Source organism: Theropithecus gelada, chromosome 4, assembly GCF_003255815.1.
Source record: "Theropithecus gelada isolate Dixy chromosome 4, Tgel_1.0, whole genome shotgun sequence".
Lineage (NCBI taxonomy): Eukaryota > Metazoa > Chordata > Mammalia > Primates > Cercopithecidae > Theropithecus > Theropithecus gelada.
In genome coordinates, this window is record NC_037671.1 from 1,135,580 (window position 1) to 1,159,636 (window position 24,057).

Sequence of the window (24,057 nt, forward strand, 5' to 3'; positions counted from 1 at the left end):
ACATTCATCCATAATCCCTTCAGTTCCCACTATTTCCCCTGCTCACACCCCAGTCAAGGTAAGCAACATCTCCATTCTGGAATATTCCACTCCTTTCCCACTGTTTTCCACACTGCCTCACTGGTCCCCACCTCTCAATTCTGTTCTCAGCACAGCAGCCAGAGAGAAGCTTTCAAAGGATAAGTCCTACCATGTCCCACTTTTCAAAACTGTCCTCTAACTCCCCATGTCATTCAGCGCAAAGGTCAACATCCTTCCCACACCCTCCAGGGCTACCTGCTCTAGCCACACCTTGGACCTCACTTCAGTTTCGCTGTGTCCAGCCCTTCTGGCCTCTTTGTCCTTCCAGGAACACAGACAATTTCCTGCCCTCGTGCATCTGCACTGAAGTCTCCCTGCCTGAAAAGAACTTTCCCAGACATCCCTGTAGACAACTCCTCACATCCCTCAAATCTTTACTCCAAGGTCACATTTGCAACAAGGCCCATGCTGACCACCCAGCACAACAGCCACCTCCCTGTCCCCACAGCCCGCACTCTGGATCACCTGCCACACAGCACTTGCCACCTTCTAACTCAGCATCTTCTGTTCCTACTCTGCTTATACTATATCTATCATCTGCCTGCAGAGGTGTCCAATTTTTTGGCTTCACTGGGCCACATGGGAAGAAGAAGAATTGTCTTGAGCCACACAAAAAATACACTAATGACAGCTGATGGGCAGAAAGAATAGAAAAAAAATGTTCATGCATAATTTTCATGGTATTTGCCACCACAGATAAGCAAAAAATTCTCACATTCAAAGCTGTCCTGGGTCACATGCAGCGGGTCGGACAAGCTTGCATCTAGAATGTATGCACCACAAGGCTGGAAATCTTTAAGTTTTTACTTTAATGATGTTTTCTAAGTGCAAAAAACAGTCATATCCCTAGCAGACAACAAATGTCAGTTGAATGAATGATCACTGTAGAGCACCTCTATATTCTAAAGGCAATATCTTTATTAATGTAGCCTCAGGTCAAATGCTGTTTCATGGCAGCTAAAGAACAACATCATCTCACACCACCATCAGTGCCACCGGTGCTTTTTTCACCAGGGCTGCTTGTGTACCAGAGGGTGACTCTGAGGGCCCCGTCGGGCCCCACGTCGCAGTTAAACATTACCTGGAGGGTGTGAGACCCTGGCTCAGTTCCCGCGGTCAGCCCCGCCCACCCAGCTCCGCCCACCAGCCAGGTCCGGCCCCTAGCAACCTGCAGAGATTTTGGCCTCAACTGAAGACGAAACCGGGTAAAGGCTCCTGGGGCTCTCCAGGGTCGAGGATCTTTGCAGGTCCCGCAGCCTCGGGGTCAATCTTGGACCCAGAGACTCAGGGGGACCAGAGCTGTCCCTGAGGCATGAAGCAGGGAGTAAGTGATATGCGTCCAGGGCCGGGGTCACTCATCGGCCTCGCTCCGGTTGTAGTATCGGAGCAGGGTCCTCAGGTTCACTCAGCCAGTCTGTGCCTGGGCCTTGGCGCCCAGTGTCTGCAGCTCCCAATACTCCGGCCCCTCCTGCTCCATCCACCACGCTCGCGGCTCCATCCTCGGACTCGCGGCGTCACTGTCTAACCGCCCGAACCGCGTGTCGTCCACGTAGCCCACGGCGATGAAGCGGGGCTCCCCGCGGCCGGGCCGGGACACGGGCGGTGCTGAAATACCTCAAGGAGAGGGAGCCTGGGAGCGCGGAGAGGCTGAGACCCGCCCGACCCTCCTCCCAGCGCGGGTCCCCAGGTCCTGCGCCCCCACCGGGAGGGCCCTTTGCTCCTCTCTCCTCCCGCAGAGGCTGTTTCCCTCCTGACCCCGCACTCACCCGCCTTGGTCTCGGTCAGGGCCAGGGTCCCCGAGAGCAGCAGGAGGAGGGTTCGGGGCGCCATGACCCATCGTCGGCGTCTAGGGAGACTCCGAGTCCCAGTGGGTGGATGCGTGTGGACTTTAGAACCGGGGCCGCGCGACGCTGATTGGCTTCTCTAGCAACCCGACACTCAGTGGGAGTGAGAACTGGGTCCGCGTGGTGAGTGTCCAGGAAGAAGGACCCGTCGCAGGTTGGGAGAGGGAGAAGAGAAACTCTGCGGAGATTAGGAATCCCCAACGCTGGGCCTCCCCAGCCCATACACCGCCTTCGGGACCTGAGACTCTGAGAACCACGCCTGGGGCCCTGGGACTTCGCCCTGACCCCGCTCCTCTTGTGCCAAGCGCTCTGTCTCAATGTCTCTCTGAGTCTTGGCCCAGAAGCTGTCTGAGAAACCGGGAAGAAACCCTCGGCTTGGGACCCGTTCCTCTCGCTTCACTTTTCATCCCAGAATTCCTGTCACTGAAATGGACTCCTTGGTCTCCCACTCTTTACCTGTCCCCCTGGAGTCTTCTAGAAAAAAACTCACCCCAGAGAGCTTGGTGCCAGAGAGGGAGCTCGCCCTGGGAATGGAGGTGTAGAGACAGGGCTTTTTTTTTTCTTCTTTTCTTTCTTTTTTCTTTTTCTTTAAATCTGGAAAATTGCGCCTGAGTGCATGAGACAGAATAGAGACCAGTTTGCTTTTTGTTTATTAACTACAGTGAGTAGCAGAATCTTGGTAATCCCTGAATGATCAGGAATCTAATCGGTAAAAAATGTGACTTTGGCCCCTTGATATATAAATGTGTCTAAAAGCGTTACAACAGGATTCACAAAGCTCCTAAGTTTCACTTTCGCAGACAATGTATCTGTGACTCCTGCTTGTTGTATTTTAAGTTTACCTTCATTCCATAGCCCTGCCTTTCTATGTGAGTCCAGAATATCTCCTCAATACAAAGTAGCCACTATGTTCCTATATGTTGCAACCAGGAATCAGTACAGACTTTATTCACCACAAAGTTGCAAGCGCTAAACGCAGTCACAATGCCCATCACCAGTGCTCATGCACTGCCGAGTTTTAGGAAGTATCCACATCTAAGTGGTGTGTATATTTTATAGGAACAATTAGTATTTTTAAAACCTGATTAACATAAAAAAATTAGTTTTTAAGCAGATCCACTTAAGGTATTAAAGGCCAACTGCAAGTAACACCCTTCAAGGCTCTGTAGATGAATGTATTGAAATACTGTAAATCAATGTGTTCAAACCTAAGAGTTCTGCTGCTTTTGAATTCTGTCCCCCTGCTCCTTTTCTTCACCTCCTGCATCCTCAGCCCTTCCCTCCATCCCTTTTATCCCTCAGGCCCTCCTCTCCGCTTAGTCCCCATCACACTGTCACTCCTGAATTGTGACACTGGCACTCTCCCATTACCTGCTGCGTGACTGTTCTCTCCACAGTGGTCCTGCTAATGTGAGTCAAAGTGTGTCATTTCTCCACCTAAAACACTCCAGTGGCTCCACCTCGGTCTTGTGAAGCTTCTAGAATGCCAAGCACGTGAGCGTATGAGGGGACACCTGGTTCATTGTAGGGACTAAATTAATTTTTGTTGACTGAATGAATGAAATATGAGTGTATTAAATTGCATCACAGAAAATTATAAAATGTAAAACACTAAAAAAGTTAAGGAAGATTTTATGTAACTAGTGTGTATATCAATTCATCAGTTCATTCCATGAGTCTGTGGAGCCTGTGTATGAATTTTATAAGAGTGTGTAACAAATTGTCACAAACATTAGCTTTAAACAACACCCATTTATTGTATTCATTTATTTGTTTTTAGAGACAGAGTCTCCCACTGTCATCCAGGGTGAAGTGCAGTCACATGATCATGACTCACGGCAGCCTCAAACTCCTGGGCTCAAAGAATCCTCCTGCCTCAGTCTTCAGAGTAGCTAGAACTGCAGACAAGTGCCACCACACCCAGCTAATTAAAAAAAAAATTGTAGAGATGAGTATCTTACTATATTACCCGGGCTGGTCTCAAACTCCTGGCTGCAAGTGATCCTCCTGTGTCAGCTCCTCAAATGTTAGGATTACAGGCATGCACTACCACGCCTGGCCAAACAATACCCATTTATCTGTTTATAGTACCTTAGTCAGAAATCTGGGCATGATGTAGATGGAATCTCTATTCCGGGCTTCCCAAACCTGAGTCTTCATTTTGAATCCTCCTTCAAGCTTATACAGAGGTGGCAGAATGCAGTTTCTAGCAGTTGTAAGACTGAGGTCCCTATTCCTTGCTGACTGTCAATGTAGAGAACAGGGAGGGCTGCACTCAATTCCTGGTGCCCACCATCGTTCTTTCCTACATTTTCAAAGCCTGCAGCGGAGGAAATCCCTCATGCAGAGTCCCTCTCACACTGTGAATCTATGCTCAGCAAGAACCCAGTCCTTTCAAGGGCTCACCTGATTAGGACAGTCCAGGCAGGAGAAACCCAGCCTAAAGTCAACTAATTGAGGCCCTTAATTATATCTGCTAAATCCCTTCACAGCAGCATCTACATTAGTTGAATAACTGGGGGAAGGTGAATGACCAGGAGGTGGTAGTTGGGGCCATCATAGAGTCAGCCTAGCAAGGGTTGGATCTTCCTTTTCTGTTTAATTGGGACACAGTTGGAAATTGAAGTTCAAGTAAAGTGATCATTGTGAGCGGTAATAAAATACATCCTCTTCAGCCGTGGAAATTCTCCTTACCTTTTAAAACTAAGTTACCTGTTTAATGTCTTATAATTAATTTAGGCCAGGTGTGGTGGCTCACGCTTGTCATCCTAGCAGCATGGAAGGCAGAAGAAGGCAAATTTGTTGACTCCAGAAGTTCAAGATCAGCCTGGGCAACATGGTGAAGCCCTCATCTCTACAAAAAAGTTAGAAAATTAGCCAGGCATGCTGGTTCATGCCTGTAGTCCCAGCTACTCAGGAGGCTGAGATCAGAGGGTCCCTTGAGCCCAGGAGGTCGACACTGCAGTGCATGGTGATCATGCCACTGCACTCCGGCCTGGGTGACAGAGCGAGATCCTGTCTTGGAAATAATAATAATGATGATGATAAATTTAGAGTAAATGCAAACTAACATGTAATAGTACACCCTGTCTTGTGAAAAGGTATTATTTACTATTACATTACAAATTATGTAAAACTTAGCAGCTCAAAACAACAGATATTCCTCATCTCTCACAGTTTCCAATGATCAGGAATCCAGGAGAGGTTTCCCTGAGTGCTTCTGGCTCAGGGCCTCTCACAAGGTTGCAGTCCAGTTGTCAGCCTAGGCCTGCATCATCTAAGGGCTTCACTGGGGCTGAGCATTCACATGAAACATGGCTCAGTCACATGGCTCTTGGAAAAGGCCTAGTTCCTTGTTGTCTGTTCCTAGAAGGCCTCAGTTCTCAGCCACATGGACCTTCCTGCAGGGCCGCTTATGGCACAGCAGCTGGCTTCCCCCAGAGTTCATGATCCCAGAGACAGAGAGAGAGAAGGTGGAAGCCACAGTGAGTTTTATGTTCTACACCCAAACTCGCAAACTGCTATGTCAGCATTACTCTATTAGTTAGAAGTTATACTATTCTGTTCTCTCACTGCTGTAAAGAAATACCCGAGACTGGGTAATTTAAAAAGAAAAGAGGTTTAATTGACTCACAGTTCTGCATGGATGAGGAGGGTACCCCAGGAAACTTACAATCATGGCAGAAGACATGGTAGCAGGAGAGAGAAAAGCAGAGTGAAGTGGGGAAAAATCCCTTATATTGTATATACACAACATGGAATACTATGCAGCCCTAAAAAGGCACCAGATCAAGTCCTTTGCAGGAATATGGATGAAGCTGGAAGCCATTATCCTCAACAAACTAAACAAACTAATAGAATAACAGAAAACCAAACACCGCATGTTCTCACTTATAATTGGGAGCTGAGCAACGAGAACACATGGACATGGGGAGAGGAACATCACACATGGGCCTGTTGGTGGAGGGCGGTGGTGGGGGTATCATTAGGAAAAATAGGTTCAATCATTGACTTCCACAGTGGTTGAATCAATTTACGTTTCCACCAACAGATCTCATGAGAATTCACTTACTATCATTAGAACAGCTTGGGGGAACCATCCCCATGATTCAGTTACCTCCCATGAGGTCCCTCCCCAAGTATGTGGGGATTACAATTAGCATGACAATTGAAGATGAGATTTGGGTGGGAACACAGAACTGGGCCATATCAGAAGTGTGTCATTAAGTCCAAGCCACACTTGAGAGAGGGAATTAAGCTGCACGTCTGGAAGGGAGCAGTATCAAAGGATTTGCATATATGTTAAAAGCAAAATTCAAACTATTGTTTCAGGATTTTGTAAATCAAAGTCTTTTTTATCTAATTGTTTTTCTTTAATGCTTTAAGCTTGTTTTTAAGTTTAATTTAATGTTATTTTAAGTTCCAGGGTACCTGGGCAGGATGTGCAGGTTTGTTACATAGGTAAACGTGTGCCATGGTGGTTTTCTGCACCTATCAACCCATCACCTAGGTATTAACCCCTATAGCATGCATTAGCTATTTTTCCTAATGCTCTGCCGACCACCGCCCTCTCCCAACAGGCCCCAACAACTGAGTTGTTCCTCTCCCTTTGTCCACGTGTTCTCATTGTTCAGCTCCTAATTATAAGTGAGAACATGCAGTGTTTGGTTTTCTGTTCCTGTGTTAGTTTGCTGAGGATAATGGCTTCCAGCTTCATCCATATCCCTGCAAAGGACTTGATGTCATTCCTTTTTATAACTGCATAATATTCCATGGTGTATATGTACTGTATTTTCTTTATCCAGTCCATCATTGATGGGCTTTTGGGTTGATTCTATGTCTTTGCTATTGTGAATAGTGCTGCAAGGAACATACATATGCATGTATCTTTACAACAGAATGATTTATATTCCTTTGGGTATATACCCTCTAATGGGATTATTGAGTCAAATGATATTTCTGGTTCTAAATCTTTGAGGAATCGCCACACTGTCTTCCATAATGGTTGAACCAATTTACATGTCCATCAATAGTGTAAAAGCATTCCTATTTCTCCACAAGCTCAGAACTTCTGTTCTTTCTTGACTTTTTAATAATTGCCATTCTGACTGGCATGAGATGGTATCTCATTGTGGTTTTGACTTGCATTTCTCTAATGATCAGTTGTGTTGAGCTTTTTAAAATATGTTTTTTGGCCACATGTATGTCTTTAGAGAAGTGTCTGTTCATGTCCTTTGTCCACTTTTTAATGAAGTTTTTTCCATATAATTTGTTTACATTCTTTTTAGATTCTGAGTATTAGACCTTTGTCAAATAGATAGATTGCAAAAATTTTCTCCCATTCTGTAGGATGTCTGTTCACTCTGATGATGGTTTCTTTTGCTGTGCAGAAGCTCTTTTGTTTAATTAGATCCCATTTGTCAATTTTTGCTTTTGTGGCAGTTGCTTTGGTGATTTCATCACAAAAATCTTTGCTGATGCCTATGTGCTGAATGGTATTGCCTAGATTTTCTTCCAGGGTTTTTCTAGTTTTGGGTTTTACATGTAAGTCTTTAATCTATCTTGAGTTAATTTTTGTGTAAGGTGTAAAGAAGGGGTCCAGTTTCAATTTTCTGCATATGGCTAGCCAGTTCTCCCAGCAGCATTTATTAAATAGGGAATCCTTTCCCCATTGCTTGTTTTTGTCAGATTTTGTTGCAGATCACATGCTTGCAGATATGCAATCTTATTTCTGAGTTCTCTATTCTGTTCCATTGGTCTGTGTACCAGTACCATGCTGTTTTGGTTACTGTAGCCTTGTAGTATAGGTTTTTTGTTTTTTGTTTTTTGGTTTTTTTTTTTTGACGGAGTCTAGCTCTGTTGCCGAGGCTAGAGTGCAGTGGTGAGATCTCGGCTCGCTGCAAGCTCTGCTTCCTGGGTTCACACCCTTCTCCTGCCTGAGCCTCCCGAGTAGCTGGTACTACAGGCACCTGCCACCATGCCCAGCTAATTTTTTTGTATTTTTCATAGAGACGGGGTTTCACTGTGTTAGCTAGGATGGTCTCGATCTCCTGACCTGGTGATCTGCCCACCTTGGCCTCCCAAAGTGCTAGGATTACAAGCATGAGCCACTGTGCCTGGCCTAAACTTTTAAAATAAATGTGTAATATTTGATATTGATGACATGTTCTGAAAACAGAGTTGAAGGAATTGAGTTAAAAGCCACTGTCTTGGCTGCAGAATAATAGCAGGGAGCTTTATTCAGACTCTGTTAATAACTTCCTGTTGGTTACTTGTTTCTCATATACTGTGGCAGTGTACTTTTGACATATATATTCAGAAAATGCTTACTGATAGCACAATCACATAGGGTTATTTTATATGCTAGGAAGATTTCATAATAAAAAGGAAAAAATGGAGGAAGGGAGTGAAAAAAGGAGGAAGAAAGGAAGGAGAGAAAGAAGAAAAGAAGGAAAAGGAAGAAGAAGAAAAGGGAAGGAAAAAGAAATGAGAAGGAGGGAGAGTAAGAGCTTGAATGGAAATAGAAAAGAAAGAGAGGAAGGGAGAGACAGAAGGAAGGAGAAAGGGAAGGAACGAAGGAGAAAATAAACTAAAATAAAGAAAAGAATAGGTGTTGAGAAATGAGAAACCCTATGTATGGTTAATATTATCAAAGTGGGAGGAAATAAAACAGGTGTAGTTAACCTCTATAGAATAATGGAAATGTAAGAGGACTTCATTAGTTACCCATTGCTGCATAACAAACTACCCCCAAATTTAGTGACTTAAAGCAAGAAATATCATCAAACTCAAAAACATAATACAAATATCAGCCAAATGGAGCCAATGCAGGTAGAAGAAGTTCAATAAACAAAAGGATTTTACAAATTGGAATAAATGAGGTCACTGGTGTGCAGATGAAAACGATTTTGTAGTACAAATACTCCAAAAAGCAAGTGCCATCATGAGATTAAAGTTACAACGTTTTATTAGGGGACACACCTGACAGATGATGTGGCAAGGGAGGTAGGTTACCCTGGGAAAGTCAACAGACCAAGATCCAAGTGTCAGTGACCCCCAGTGATGGACAGAAGGAGAGAAGGTTTAATGGATGTGTCCTAGACCACAGGCAATCTAAGGAGAGTTGAGCAAGGCCATGCAGGAGTCCTGGAGCTACAGCTGGCCATCAGAGGAGTCCCGTGTCTCCCAAGAATGTCCTGCCTTAGTGTCACTGGTATGACCCATCACTGTTTGGGAACAGCCCGTGGAAAGCAGAGCCTCAGCACCAATGCTACTGAGGGTGTCAGAGCACAGAAGCACGGCCTTGGAGGATTACCCAAGAGTGTGACTCAAACCTTCTGCCCTGACGGGTCTGGGGCCTTGGAAATCAAATCCTCTCAGGCTGAATTGCTGGATGATTCTGCTCACACAGTGGGGCAAGGGAAACCAGAAGGCTCACAGGTGGACCTCTGGTTTCCACACACACTTCTGCCCTCATTGTATGAAAGTAGCCATGCTTCCTCCTGGGGATGAGGATATATTACCTGGGCCTGGAGAGGAGGAGAATCCTCTTCTCACCAAGTGGTTTCTGGGCACACACTCTCCAAACTTCTCTGGTGACAACCGTCATGCGTAGTTCAGTGGGCTGTCTTTTGTCTCCTTTTTTTAAGGGTACCCTCCTTTGGAAACCAGAACCTTGTATCTTGCACAGCCCAGTGCTGGGAGATAAAATATGCAAAATACTCCATTGAGTGAACCTAAGAGATTGGACATGGAGCCAAACTTGCTTCCTCATTTTGATTTCTGGACCCACATGTTCTTCCACTGAGAACACAGCACTGTAGAGATGTCTCTGATTCAAACAATGCACCGTGTCCTGAAAGATGGCACCCACCCCTCAGAGTTCTTCCTCCAGGCTGGCACTGAGTTGTGCCAGTAGAAGACCTGTCCAGTATTCCTTGTGGCTGGCAGCCCCTGTGGTGCAGATGGTGATAGGTTTAGTGGAACCCACAGCCATGGAAACACTGAAACTTTCCCTGCCAAGTGGGTCCTTCAGGTAGATAATGGGCTAGGAGCACTGCCTAGCTTGTGGATCAGGAATGTCAACATCACCCATAGAGTGGTGCTGGCTGAGTGTCTGAGAGCAGGACAGGAAAACCCACCCATAGAATAGGTGCCTAACCCTGTGAAGATGAACCTCTGGCCCTTCCAAGATGGAAGTAGTTAAAAGTAGTCAACTTGTCACTTAGTAGGTAGTCACGTAAAGAAATAGTGCCCCACTGGGGCATATCATGGGACTCAAATGCTGATGAGTTGGACATTCAGAGGTGGTAGCAGCTGGATCTGCAGTAGTGGGGAGTTAGTGCTGCTGGCCCCATACATAGCCTCATGCCTGCCACTGTGGTTGTTCCATTCATGTGCCCATCCTACCAGGCCTGCACTGACCCATGGTGAAGGCAGGCTAACTTCCATTTGTCTGTTTGCTTGTTCAGTGCCACTTTAGACTTGGGTGTTTTCTGGGGTGTCAACATGGGATTCAAGCACAACCCAGGTGGACCATTTTCACGTCATGATGAATGCTGTTGGGCCTGTGCAATCTATGACTTTGTGGGTCACACAGGCACTTGGAACCCCATAGTTGCTTGGTATCCCGTGGCCAAACATTCTATGGAATCAGGACAAGGAACACTAAAAGTTGCTTCTAACATGTGGCATATGTCTCTGTCATGGGTGACATGATCTTACTCCAGAATCCCAGGCCAGAGACCCTGCTGTCCTCTTCTGAAGGGCAGATGGTCACATTCCAGAATGAGCGAGTCTCCTACCACTTCTGTTCAACTGAGGAGGAAACATGGCACAGTCAGAATAAGGCATGAAAAGGACAAAGCAAGGCAGGAACACATGGCACACATGCAGACGCTGGTGTACTGCCTGGGTTCAGAGGATGGACTTGCAGGTGGGGGGAGAGATGTAATATGATGAGAGAAAACAGATACCCCACATGGAGGCCAGGAAAACATCCCAAGTCAGCATCAAAGGCCAGGGAACATGAACCAGTCAAGTGTCCATTATGCATTAGGTGCTCATGCCCTATGTGATGGGATTGAAGACACAGTAAGGAATAGGGAGGACCTAAGGGTTTCATGAAATCAGCACTCACTGTGAAGGAGATGTCTGTCTCATCAGGCAGCTCCTAACACTGACCTCAAAGCGAAGCGGCCCATCACTGAGGATCCTGGCATCATTCTCATCTAACACAATGGTGATGGCCAAGCCCTGTTCCAAACCAGCCTACTCTAGTCACCTGCGAGGAGACAGGTGGTAGAACTAGAAGACCCCAAAGTAGGAAGACACCAGAGGGAGGGATGACGATGTGAAGTGTGAAAAGACACAGAAAATAAGCAGGTAGGAGAGTGAATGTCCCTGTGTGTGGAGCTTACCTCATTCACACAGGTCTCAGAATCCTCAGGCATGTCATAGGTAAAGGCAGTGTTCACCTGCTCCATGTCGATGCCTGGGCAAAATGGGGTTGGTAGCCAAAGAATTAGTCTTTAAAAATCTTTTGGTGTCATTCTCAGACAAGTGCAGAACAGCAAAAACTGTTAGTCACCTGAGGTTCATTCTCCTTCTCAGGCTCAGAAATGAACCACATGTAAGAAAAACCAAAGGCTGTAATTCTCATGGCACCCAGAAAACTGGACTAGGGACCTGGAGAGTCGTGTGCCTGTCATTCCTCCACCAGTCACGTGCTGTGTGACCGCAGGAGAAGCTCTCTACTCCTAGGGCCTCTTTGATTCATCTGTGAATCATGGACAAACACCTCCATTCTAGCAACATTACTGAAATGCAGGGAGAACCAAGTGATCAATACGGAGGAAAAAAGTGATGACATTTACTCCTAGACAAGACTCTTTAGGAAAATGTACTTTAAAAGTAGGAGAATACATAGTACCTGCCATCCCCTGCCAAAAAGCCTCTTTGGTTTAGCAATTATGATTGTTCATCATCTTTCTATAAAATTAGGGCAAAACTAGCTCGCTCAATATCTCAAATGAATTAAACACAGTTTGTGATTCTATATCCACAACTTTTGCTCTGTGTGAAACTGAAGAGAAATGGGGACACATCCATGTTTGTGTGGTGGCCACAAAGGCTTGGAAATGACCCTGTATCATCCATTTTTCATTGTCTCACTCTATGCTTTGGAGTCCCAGGTAATTCATATTCTTAAAAAAAATCACATGTTCATATATAGGACAGGGTAGAAAAGGTAGTATTTCTGTTTTAATTTGCTAGGGCTGCCATAACAAAGTACCACAGGCTAGGTGAGTGAAATAATAAATATGTATTTTCCCACAGTTCCGGAGCCTGCAGGTGCAAGGTCAACGTGCTGCAGGGTTGATTTCTTCTGAGGCCTCTCTCCTTGGCGTGTAGACAGCCACTTCTTTCTTCTCAACATAGGACTTCAACGTATGAATTTTGGCTGGGGAGGGACACAATTCATCTCATAACAGAGTGGATCATACTTGGTGGTGGATATTCTAAAATATAAAAAAGAGTATATCCCTTTGGGCTGATGCTTTCTCTTAGTTTTCTGAAATTGTGGTCTTACAAAAAAGAACAGGAACCAACGTTTAGTTTTCCCAGAAGGTGAACTCTCCCTACGTCTGGGTAATCCCAGACACTGAGAAGAAGTGGTGTGCAGTTCTCCAAAGTCTTACTTTCTCCAGGAATTCTGTTTCTGCCTTTTTAACTGGGAAGAAGATTCTCTCAGGAGAACCACCTCTTCTGATGCTGTATGGGCTTCATTCTGCTTGAACTTACAAAGTTGATCTTAATAAAAAGGAAATATTTGCAATTTTTTATCATGGTCATACTTTTGTACTGTTTAAAATGTCCCATATTGTGTTGAGTTTATTTTTAAAGTAATACATAACATTTGTACATGCTTATGGGGCACATGTGATCATTTGACACATGCACGGAATGTGGAGTAATCAAGTCAGGGTGTTTAGGGAATCCATCGCCTCAAGCATTTATCTTTTCTTTGTGTCGGGAACATGTAAAATCCACTCTTCTAGCTATTTGAAATACACATAATTTTTAGCTTTAGTTGGCCTGCTGTGCTTTAGAACATTAGAACTTATTTTTTGTATATAACTGTACATTTGTACCCATTAATCCACCTTTCTACATATTCCCACCCCTACATTCTTCCCAACCTCTGGTAACTGTCATTCTACTCTCTACCTCCGTGAGATTAACTTTTTTAGCTCGCACATATGAGTGACAACATGTTATATTTGTCTTTTCTTGCCTGGCTTATTTCACCTAACATGACCTCTGGTTCCATCCATGTTGCTGCAACTGACAGGATTTCATTCTTTTTTTTTTTTTTTAATGGCTGAATTGCATTCCATTATGTATATACTGCAGTTACTTTACTTATTCATCCATTGATAAATTCACCCATTAATTTCACATCTTTGCTATTGTGAATAGTACTTCAACAAACATGGGCATGCAGGTACTCTTTTGATATGTTGATTTCATTTCCTTTGGATAAATACCCAGAAGTAGAATTGTTGCATCAGATAGTAGTTCCATTAATAGTTTCAGTTTTTTGGGGAATCACTCTACTGTTTCCCATAATGGCTGCACTAATTTACATTACCACCAACAGTGTATAACAGTTCTCCTTTGTCCACATGCTCAACAGCAACTATTTTTATTTTTTAACAATAGCCATTCTAACACGGTAAGATATATCTCATTGTAGTTCAATTTACATTTTCCTGGTATTTAGTGATGTTGGGTGTTTTACACACACCTACACACCTGTTGTCCACTTGTATGCCTCCTCTTGGGATATGTCTATTCAGATCCTTTATCCACTTTTTAATTGGAGTATTTGTATTTTTTACTGCTAAGTTTTGAGTTCTTTGTATATTCTAGGTATTAGTCTAGAATATACTAATTGGATGGATATACTAGTTGGATGAATACTTACTGAATATTTTTGCTATTCAACAGGTTATTGCTTCATTCTGTTGGATGTTTCCTTTGCTGTGCAAAAGCTTTTTAGCTTAATATAGTCGCATTTGTCTATTTTTACTTTTTTTGTCTGTGCTTTTGAGGTCTTAGCCGTAAAATCTTTGCTAAGACTCATGTCCTATAGTGTTTCTAGTATGTTTTCTTCTAGTAGTTTTATAGTTCTGGGTCTTACATTTCAGTCTACAATCCCTTTTGAGTTGATTTTTGTATATGGTGAGAGACAGGGGTCTAGTGACATTCTTCTGCATTTGGTAGCATTTTCCCAACACCGTTTATTTAAGATACTGTTCTTTCCCCAGTGTATATTCTCAGTTCCTTTGTGAAAGGAACTCCTTTGAGAGTTCTTATTAAGAAGCAATGTTTAGTTTCACCAAATACTTTTTCTGCATCTATTGAGATGATAATATGGTTTATGTCCTTCATTCTGTTGATGTGGCATATCACATATTTTGATTCGCATATGTCAAACAATCCTTGCATCGCTGGTATGAAACTCACATGATTATGATGTGTTATTTTGATGTGTTGTTGGATTTTGTTGCTAAAATTTTCATTGCCATTTTTTATTACTAACATTTAAATTTTTATTGTAAGCATTTTAAACTTGTAAAATTTACATATACTGAAATGATCAGATCTGTATCAAATTCATCAATGAATTTTGACAAATACAGTCATATCACCCATGCCACTATCAACATACACAAAATTCTCTTTTTTTCTGCGCTCAGCTTAGCCCCCTTTCCCCAGCAGCCATTGATCTGATGACTATCATGATAGAGTAGCTCTTCCTGTTTCAAAACTTTATACATATCCACTCATCCCATATGGCCTCCCTCGTGTCTGGCTTTTTGCAGTTGGTGTAATATCTATGTGGTCTACCCAAGTTGTTGCACATATCAGTAGTTCATCCATTTTTAATACTGGTAGTATTCCATTGTATCATTGAGTCACAATTTTTCTGTACTTTGTGGGGGTATTCCCGGTTTTTATTGTTACAAATAAAGGAACTATGGACATTATTGTACAGGGATTCTTGAACATAATCTTTATGTCTCTTGAGTAAATACCTAGGAGTGGAAAAGCTAGCCATAGAGTACTAGCTCGTTTAGCTTTATTAGGTGATATAAAACTGATTTTCAGAGTGGCTGTTTTATATTCTTATAGGTAACAGATGAGACTGTTTCACATCCATGCCAACATTTATATTTATTAATCATTTAAATTTCAGCCATTCTAATAAGTGCTTAGTGGTTTCTCACTGTGGTTTTACTTGGCATTTCCCCCTGATGACTATTGGCCATTCATGTGTCTTTTTTGTAATGTTTCAGAAGATTTCTCTAAAGATTGTGGAAGGAGCTAGATAAACATTATTTCTCTTTCCCTAAGTGCTAGACCTAAAGCGGAATGTTTAGAATCCATCCACACTTCCCAGTCTGGCCCACTCAATCCTATATTTGCCCCCTAAAATCCCCATTCCTTCATCCCTCTTTTATATTCTATCCTCTTCATTCTGGCTCCAGCTCACACTCCTCCAGGAAGTCTGTTACTGTGAAGGTCACTAACATGCTCAGTATTGTCATCTCTCCATCTGTCTGTACCTCTCCACAGCTTTCCTCACACTCAATAACTCTTTTCTTATTTTACTCAGTTCCTGTGGATTCACTTCACAAATATTAATTTGAAGTAGTCCTAGCTGGAAGAAGGAATAGAAAATTATAAAAAATATTTGTGAAGGCACCACCTAGGTTTGTCAATTAGTGACATTTTAATATTATTGGCTATATGTAGTATACACAGAAGAATAATAGAAATGTATATAGATAGCCTTGATTTTTCACAGTTCTGATATGCATGTGTTTCAGTTAATACTGTACTGAGCAAATCAAGAATTGCAGGTGGATGTGTGTCTTGAATTTGGTGTATTCTGTTACATTTTTACTAAGTTTTAGGACGTCTCCTTGTTTGAAGTCTTTTAGACTTGTTATTTTAGACCAGGTCTCACTCTGTCACCCAAGCTTGACTGCAGTGGCACAAACACAGCTCACTGTACCTCAACCTCCCAGGTTCAAGTGATCCACCCACCTCAGCTACCTAAGTAGCTGGGAGTATAGCTGTGCTCCACTACACCGGGTCAATTTTTGTGTTTTTTGGAGACAGGGGTTTTTGCCATGTTTCCCAGGCTGGTCTCAAACTCCTGAACTCAAGTGATCCACCCACCATGGCCTCCCAAAGTGCTAGGATTACAAGTGAAGGCCATCTTGCCTGGCTTTGCTTTTAGACTTCTTTTAAATAGTTAATTTGTTTTCAATAGTTAATTTGTTTAAATAGTTGATTTGTTTTCATTGCTAGATAGTATTCCATGGGAGGAATATGCTACAATTTATCTCTTTCCCTCTTCATTGACCTTTAGGTTGTCTCTATTGTAGACCTCACTGCAATGAACATCCTGGGACATTGCCTCTTGCTCTCAGGGATATGTGAGCTCCCCTAGGATATGCATCTAGGAGTGGGCTCACTACAGTTTTTCACATGATGCTACATGATGTAGAATTGTTCTGTGAAAGAAATAATCCAAATGCTTATCAGGAGGGGGCTGGTTAAAAAGCACTGCACTCAAAAGGAGCAATCTCTATTTTTTTTTAAATATTGCATATGTATACAATGGAGTATCATGAAAATTTCAAACAAAGACACAAAGATGTAGGAAAGCTTTTGGTATTTCTTCATGGTATGGTCTTTGTGACACAATGTAAAGGGAAAAGGCAAGTTGCAGGAAAGCAGATGTAGTTTGCTAAAATTTGAGTGAAATGGGAGAAAGATTATATATATATACACATTTATATTTGCTTGCATATGCACAAAATGTCTTTGAAAGAATAAGCCAGAAACTGATATAAATGGCTACCTGTCAAGATGGGGTAGAATAAGAGAGAGTCTTTTAAATTTTGAATTTTGAGCCAAGTCAAAACATAAAATAAAATATAATTCCAAAGGAGAGAAAACAAACAAAACCAAATACTTCAAAATAAAAAAACTTAAAAAAACCAAAGCCTGACAGAATTAATTCTTTTACCTTCCTTAATATAAAAAACACTGTTTCAAAGTTATATCACTCTTTAAACAAGGATGTTTATTACCAGTATAATTCAGTATGTTGTTTTCTTTTTTATTGCACTTTCTTTATGTGTATGTCTTTCATTCATTAAAAGGCAAAATGAGGGCATGGTTAATTAACAAATGCAATTGGCTTGGTGAAGGAAATTTTGACCAAATCCTGATGTAAATGGTGAAGTTCAATCTACAAGGAATTCTTTGGGGTCCAGTGCGCCAATTGTGGCTTCAGCGGGCTCAGAACTCCCTCTACTGTCCATGTGGGTTCAAGTATGTGATATTTAGAAGAGAGAACACTTGGGTAATTCTCCTGGAAAACCCATGATTGAATCGATTTGCCAGATTTGGAAAGTCCTCATTATGAGCCCATTCTAAGTATTTGTCATATGAAGTCACCCTGTATTTAGATCAGAAGGTACAGTCAGAGCTCGTAAGGTCACATCCCGGGCCCAAACAGCCCAGGACAGTAGTCAAAGGCCTGTAGGTCAGTTTCATAAGGGGTGGGAAGGACTGAGGGTGTGTGGGGGCCAGTTGTGAAGTAGTGGGAGCCCCAGAAGCTGTGTGAAGCTGAGTCTCTGGATTGCTCTGTAACTTGACATTTGATTCCTCCCTGGGTGTCTGCCATTCCTGGGATCCCAAGGAAATCAAACGCTGCAGCCTTGGCTGGGGTGCTCTCCAGGATGGGCCAGGCATGGTCTAGTGTATCCTATACCTCTGCCTCTCAGCCCACTTCTGATGTTAGAAATCAGTATGGATGGCCTTAGGGTGTTGATTCTCAAAGTATGGTCTCAGGTAGCATTGGCATCACTTGAGAATTTGTCAGAAATGCAATTTTCAGTCCCTGCCTTGGATCTACTGAATCAGAAATTGCATTTTAACAGGTCCCCAGCAGAATTTTGCTTTTTCAAATCCGGTCTCTCTTATTCTGTCTCAAGACTCAATATTCAGTAGCTGTGACTTCTGGAGAGTCATATATGGGACACACTTCCTTTCCAGGAAGCACCTGGCTCCTCAGTCAGCTTAATCTTAGTCCTGGCCTGGCCTAAGGGAGAAAAATTCATGTCCTGGGCTCTGAGCAATGCTCTTCTGTCCTGGATGCCTGTCAGGCTCCTATTTATACCTCAAAATACAGCTCAAATGTTGTCTCTTATGAAGCTTCTGTGACACCTTGGTCAGAGCAAATGGTCTACATGGGCATCCACAAAGCAAGTTGCATGTTCTGCCAACCATTTGTGTAAGAATTTCCTTACTGATCTCTGCTTATGCAAGACTGGCTCAACCTCGAAGGCAAGGGGAGTTTGCTTTGTCTTACCTTAGCCCCAGCTCCTTTAACAAAATGCCTGGTACACAGTAGGTGTCTGATAAATGTTTACTAAATGAAGGGATTGCCTGCAATGACCTGGCAGACAAGAAGGAGGAATAAAAACCCACAAGGCCAGGTGGGCCACCGTAATCCCAGCACTTTGGGAGGGTGAGGTGGGCAGATCCTGAGATCAGGAGTTTGAAACCACCCTGGCCAACATAGTGAAACCCCGTCTCTACTAAAATTACAAAAAATTAGCTGGGCATGGTGGCATGCGCCTGTAGTCCCAGGTACTCGTGAGGCTGGGGCAGGAGAATCGCTTGAACCCAGGAGGCGGAGGTTGCAGTGAACCGAGATCATGCCATTGCACTCCAGCCTGGTGACAGAGTGAGACTCCGTGTCCAAAAAATAAAAAATAAAAAAATTCCACAAGCCAAAAGTGACTGGGAGAAGATTTTCCAAATCCCAGTGCTGTATGAGCACAAGGCCCACTGAAATCCAGTTTTAGAAGCTTCACAGCTGTCTTGTTCTCTTCTCATCAGAAACATCTATGCTCCCCCACCAAGGCCTACCTAATCACACATTACCTTTCAGGACCACCTTTCAGATTAGCCAGGTGCAAACCCCACACCAACTTCCTGCCTAGGTTCCAAATACTCAACAGCAGGCCTGGTGTGGGGTTTCATGCTAATCCTAACACTTTGGGAGGCTGGGGTTTCAGATTGCTTGAGGTCATGTGTTAGAGACCAGTGTGGGCAACATGGCACAACCCCATCTCTACAAAAAACACAAAACATTAACTGGATCTTGTGGCGTGTGCCTGTAGTGCCAGCTATTCAGGGGTCTGAGGTGGAAGGATCGCTGCAGCCAGGGAGTTCAAGGATTTACAGGAAGGAAGAGTTTTTCTTCTTTCTGAAGTCTCCATCAGCTGGAGATTTTGCCCTGTAAAGTTGACAGGAGAAGTTGCTTGAAGTTAAGTTAGGACTGGGCACAGTGGCTCATGCGTGTCATCCTAGAACACTGGAGAAGACAAGACAGGAGGATCACTTGAACCCAGGAGTTCAAGATCAGCCTGGGAAACATAGTGAGACGTCTTCTATACAAAATAAGTTTTAAAAATAGATGAGCATAGTGGTGCTTTCCAGTAGTCCTTACTACTCAGGAGGCTGAGGCAGCAGAACCACTTGAGCCCAGGAGTTTGAAGTGGCAGTGAACTATGATCGACTCACTGCACTCCAACCTAGGTGACAGAGCAAGTCCCTATCTTTAAAAAGAAAAGAAAGTGACCTGAGTTGGGACACGACATTTGGACTTTTTCATTAAAATTGTATTTCAAATGTTGTCAAACTTCATAATCAGTATTTTATCCTTTTAGAAAGTAGAATCTGCTCAATTACAGAAAATGTAAAAAATGTGGTGAAGCAGAAAGATGGAAACTACCTGTGTCCCCAGTGGGAGGACCAGGATGAATCTTTGCCTGGCAGAGCCTCAGAGACGTCAGTGGTCAGGTGCCCTGGAGCTGTGCTTTGCAGCTGCCCCCTGAGTTTCCACCCGTGGTTTCTGTGCATGTGGTGTCTGTGCAGGACAACTTAGTGTAGTCACACTGTATGAGTTATTTTGAATCTAGATTTTCAAACTTTATTGTTATCAATAAGCAAGTTTATATGTTTATATATCACATATAAGTTTATATATCACAATCTCTTCTTAAACACTACTTTGGCCAGCTGTATACTATTTACAAAAAAATCCTAGCTACTCTTCTTTTGCATGTTTTTCTTCCTTATTGTAAATAATATCTGATTAATATCCTTATACCTAAAGATTCTTCTATATTTTGGATTTTGTTTTGGAATCATAGATTTCTCAAATATAAATTATATGGTCAAAGGGCATGAATATTTTAATGCTCCTTATACATGTTATGAAATTGCTTCTCAAAAGCAGCATCCCAATTGAAATGACCATCATTCACCCCTCATTTGTCAAGCCCCTCCTCTGTACTGGGATGTTCTAGGTGCTGGGGATTTTGTGCAAGTGGTGACTGCACAAAATCCTGGCCTCAAAGAATATGTCTCAGTGATACAGACAACAACTTTAAAAATTATTCTAATATCAGTGGCAATCGTTATGGAGAAAATATACCTGGGTTAGAAGACTGACATTGGTGAGGATGGCAGGAGATATATTTTGTTGGATAAGAGGTTCCTGAGAACTTGACCAGGGGACATTTGAGCAGAGACCTGAATGGTGTGAGGAGTGAGTCATGTACATCACCCGGGAGCAGGTGCATGTGGGAGTCACAGCAGGGGCCAGTGGCAGAGACAGGATGGAGCAGTGACAAGAGGTTTGTGTGAGTGGAGACAAGTGAGCTGGGCTGACAGTTGTGAGATGAGGCCAGAATGGCCAGAAGGGCCCTGTGATGAGGGGCTGATAGGAAATGGTGAGAGGAAGGGAAGAGGCTGGAGCATCTCTGGGAAGTGGTGTTGAGGATGTGCTCGAATTCCCATTTGAAAGGTTCACTCTGCCTGTTGTGTGGGTGATGGGCAGTGGCATGAGAGGCAGCAGGCAGCCCAGCTGGAAGGCCCTTCTGATTTACTATCCTAGAGAGGGTGGCTCTGGAGGGGAGGCAGTAGAAGAGTGAGAAGTGACTGGATTTGGGGTTAATACATTTTTCAGATGGTCTTAGCGGTTGTTTAATAGAGAACCACACATTTATTTACTGAACTTCATTCCACAGTTGATTCCAGATGGCTTACTGCAACAACTCTAAATAATAAATGTACATGAATTATTTAAAAACCAACAGCTAGGAAAATGTAGACTTAAAATATTAAGACTGGGGTAAAGCTAGAACGTTACTAGGCAAGAAGGAACATCTGAAACATCTGCTGAAATGGAGTTGACTGTTTACCTGGCCATGGATTTGTTGGCTCACAATTTTATTGTCTCAGGGAGCCACAGAGGGGGGTGACAGTGCAGGTCACCTGCCGCTTGTTTCCTGTTTCAGGAACATTTCCTGTTTTACACTTAAAGTCAAAGCAAATTACGTAACTGTAATTTGTTCAAAAATGAAGTCAACATCTAAAAAGTCAGAAAGTAAATGTACAAACCCCAGGGGTCTAAGGAGAGTCTACATTTCTCACCGAAAATGGCCTCACCCTGCACTATCGAATGGAGAGGGTCCTTTCCAGGGGCCCTAAGATGCAGGGGCGATTGGGCTGCAGCCCTAACTAGAGGTGTCCTTCTTTATACCCGCAGTTTCCTTACGCCTGGCAGCCAACTTCAGTGATCTCACCTGAGCTAGGAATTCATTTTTTTGATGGTGGTTCTATTTGAGCCATTGTGTAGATTTAAAAATGTGACATGAAAATTTTGCTATAATAGTTTTTCTTTGATGGAATTTGACATGCACGGTGGCTCTGGCTTCCCTGTCGGTCCCAGGAGGGAATGGAGTGTCCTGCACTTTTTTTTCAAGATCCCCATGTGTAGAAGGAATCAGGAGACTTGGAGTCAGGGGCCCCTCCAATCTCACCCTCCTCTCTAATGGTTTTTGGGGTGGGGACCTTGGCACGCTGCACATCTGGTTAATATAATTGTCCCAGCTCCTGAAATAAAAGCACAGGTGCACATAACGCTGATTCCTGCATGCAATGCCAAGGTGAGGGTTTCCTGGATGCCAGGTTTAGCACTTTGACTCTCATTCATACACACACACACACACACACACACACTCTCTCTCTCTCTCTCTCTCTCTCTCTGTATCTCACATAAACAGACTCACACACACACTAACTCATACACACAGGAACACACACACTCTCTCTCTCTCTCTCTCTCTCTGTGTATCTCACATAAACACAGACTCACACACACACTAACTCATACACACAGGAACACACACTTGCACACACACTCGCACACATATTTAGACACACTCTCACACACAGATTCACACACACACATGCGCACACACACAGGCACACACTCATTCACACACACACAGCCTGAGCGAACCCTGGGACAGGCTGACGTCAGGGGCGGAGTAACAGGAGTGTCTCAGGTCCCTCTCAGTGGCCTTTGTCTCTTTTTCCTGGAGGTGGAGGAGTCTGTACTCCATGAGGGGACGTCCTCTGAAGAAGCGGGAGATACTTGAGAGCAGGGTCCAGAGACGGACAAGGATGGGAAAGTGGAGACAAAGCGGAGGGGTCGAGGCAGGGAGGGAGCACGCGAGGAATGGGGAGGAGGAGGACCTTCTAGCGGTCAGAAATGTCACACACAGAATTCGGTTGTTGGTTTTTGTGTTTTACTAGGATGGATTTAGAAAACCAGCCGGAGTGTGAGATAAGGAGTCTACTTTGCAAAGGGCAAATCTTGGTCTCCTCCTTAGTTTGAACTCATCAGTAGTAGCTGGGAGGAGAGAGCCAGGACCCTTGGGTGGGGCGTGCAACGCCCCTTTGCAGCCACTCCATTCTCTACATCCCACGGACCTCCCCTCCCGGGACCACGTTGGTCCCCTCCGACCCAACAGGAAGAAAAGCAAGAAGTCTGAAGGCTTTAGATCCTCCCTCGCGCGCCTGCTTCCTCTGCCATTTATTCCCTGAGTGTCCTTGCCTCCGCTTCGCTAACCCAACCCCACTATGACAAAGCACATCCTGCGCGCTGGGGCCTGGAATCCTCCTTTGGCCTCTGACTCACTGATGCCATTTCACCGCGTCCTGTCCTTCCGGTTATTGCCACTGGGTGGAGCCCGAGAGAGCATCACCAAGATGGGCTCAATTCTTACAGCTTGGAGGCCTGCTCAAACTTTCTAGAGACTTCTCTAGATCCGGAAGTCAGCCTGAGTTTTTAGACTTGCTTCGAAAGGCTTTGGCCCTTGGAAAAAGGAAATCAGCACTCCAGGAACAAGATTTTCCTCGACTTTATCTCAACCCAAAGACACTATAGCAGCGCAGTTTTCAAACGTGCTTTGAAAATAAATGGGACAGTGTGTCCCCACTGGATTTTGCGTTTTCCTTTTTATTATAGCCCGCCCCTTTTGTAAAATTATTACACATCTTCCTACTGCACTAAGAACAGCTCTATCAAAGGCACTTTGAGAAGGAATCAATGCCATGAAAATATGAAGTTCTCTTAAAAGAGAGTTTCTGGAGTTGGGTTTTAATTAACACTTTGAGTTTTAAAATCCTGTAAGTATTTGGTTACCTTCATAACATTTTTCAAACAAATATTCTTTCTTAACCACCATACAAATCCAAGTTTGTTATTTTTATTTTTAAATGTTATTTATTTATTTTTGAGACTAGGTCTCTTTCTGTCATCCAGGCTGGAGTGTAGTGGTGAGATCCTAGTTCACTGCAGCCTCCAACTCCTGGGATCAAGCTATCCTTCAGCTTCCAGAGCTGGGATTACAGGCCTGAGCCATCGTGCCTGGCTAAAATCCAAGTTTATACTGTAATAAAAAATGCCAACCTTCCAGAGAAACTGAAAGTCACAAAGTTATCCCAGTCCCTGTCAAAATTTTGGTGAGTAATTTTAAGGTTTTCTCCTACTTAAAATATATATTATCTAAGTGATATTACTGGTATTATAATTCCATATATCCTTGTCCTTTTAAAAATGGGTAAAAGGCTGGGCACAGATCTTCTCATAGCAATACTTAAACATTCATCCTACTCTTTT

At 43.5% G+C, this 24,057-nt stretch overlaps 1 pseudogene; it reads left to right on the plus strand.

The window, feature by feature from the left end:
• The first annotated feature begins 1,393 nt into the window (after positions 1 to 1,393).
• Positions 1,394 to 22,688, plus strand: LOC112622163 (annotated as a pseudogene).
• The last annotated feature ends 1,369 nt before the right edge of the window (positions 22,689 to 24,057 follow it).